This window comes from Lutra lutra, chromosome X (genome assembly GCF_902655055.1).
Source record: "Lutra lutra chromosome X, mLutLut1.2, whole genome shotgun sequence".
NCBI lineage: Eukaryota > Metazoa > Chordata > Mammalia > Carnivora > Mustelidae > Lutra > Lutra lutra.
The window spans coordinates 73,637,215-73,638,961 of NC_062296.1; the positions used below are offsets into that span (position 1 = coordinate 73,637,215).

The 1,747-nt window shown below is 41.0% G+C and overlaps 1 pseudogene; it reads right to left on the reverse strand.

Annotated features, from left to right (window-relative positions):
* Window positions 1-248: 248 nt before the first annotated feature.
* Window positions 249-1,407, reverse strand: LOC125092355 (heterogeneous nuclear ribonucleoprotein A3-like; annotated as a pseudogene).
* Window positions 1,408-1,747: the final 340 nt, after the last annotated feature.

Genomic DNA, 1,747 nt, shown 5'->3' on the forward strand with positions numbered 1-1,747 from the left:
GACACTACATTGCATTAAACAGTAGCTGCACTTTTTGCAAACTGTGGTTATGATAGCCCTGAACAAGAAGTTTCCTGTTTAAGCTGCAATAACTTTTCTGACTATGGATCATCGTTCCTTTTGTGGCAGATTTTTACAGTTCCTCTAATGCATTTGGGATGACTGTCTTAAAGTAACCTGCAGCTTTCCTGACAACTCCTCGCTCTCTCTCCTGCTAAGAACTGTAACCCTTTTCTTCTGAAAAATTTTTAGAACTTGCTGCTACCATATGCACCACTTCCACCACCAGATCCATAACCATCACCATAGGGACTGCCTGAGCTTCTTCCCCCAAAACTAGCCCCCTTCATGGGTCCGTAATTGAATTGCTGTTGTCCACTATAATTTCCAAAATCATTATAGTTCCCACCACCACCATAGTTACCACCTCCAAAATTTCCTCCCTCATTGTAACCACCATATCCTCCACCACCATCTCCATATCCACCTCCTTGGTTTCCATATTCTAGTCCACTACCACCATAGCCTCCTCTACTACTAGAACCAGGACCACCACCATAGTTGCCACTATCACCTCCAAATCCATTTTATCCACCATCACCTCCTCCATAACTACCTCTGCTGCCACCACCTCCACCGCCATAGCCTCCTCTTCCACCAAAGTTTCCACTATGGCCAAAGTTACCACTACCTTCAAAGTTTCCTTCACAACCCATGAAGTTGCCAGATCCACCTCCACAATCTCTTTGTGATCCAGCAGACTGCAATTCTATTTGAGAAAGGGCCTTTATCACTTCACAATTATGCCATTTAATAGTGTGGTATTTCTGAACGACTATTTTATCAACTGTGTCATGATCATGTATCAGAAGTTACAAAAGCAACTCCTCTCTTTTTTCTACTCTGTCTGTCTTCCATAACTTCTATGGTTTCAATCTTGCCATACTTTTCAAAGTAGTCTCTCAAATTATATTCTTCTGTATCTTCTTTAATACTACCAACAAAAATTTTCTTCACTGTTATATGAGCACCAGGCTTTACAGAATCCTTGCTAGAAACAACTCTCTTTGGTTCCACCACACGCCCATCAACCTTGTGTGGTTGATTGCTGCATCCACATTTTCAACACAAGAGTAAGTCCATATTTTCAACACAAGAGTAAGTCACAAAACCAAAACCCCTAGAACGTTTTGTTTGGGGGTCTGTCATCACCACACAATCTGTAAGTGTACCCCATTTTTCAAAATGTTCTCTTAAACTACCATCTATATTTTCAAAGCTCAAACCACAAATAAACAGTTTTATCAACTGCTCTGGTTCCTTTGGATCATGGCCCTCCTCCCCCTGGTGGCAGTGGTGATGGCCCGAGTTGGGCCAGGGGTGACTGGGCAGTGGCTCTACTTTCATTTTGAGACTGGACTCACTTCTTTGAACTCAAGTTCAATATGGGACCGAGAGCCCAACTACTCTAATCTTTTTAAACTCCAAGGCAAAATTAAACCTCCCTGGCAAAAACTGTGGTTCCAGAAACATCTGGTGTTTATAAACAGAAGTTTGTGTGAAGACCATTTCTTCCTAATTTGTTAGCAGTTCAATATTGCACTGACAGACTAACTGGAATGATCTAAAAGCTAGAACTTAATTGTGTTGGCCAATGTAGCTACAGAATCACTCTCCTTGAGTATTCATTTTCTTTTCCTAGGGATTGAATTTAATTTCACTTTTTAATGATGTATTAATTCATATA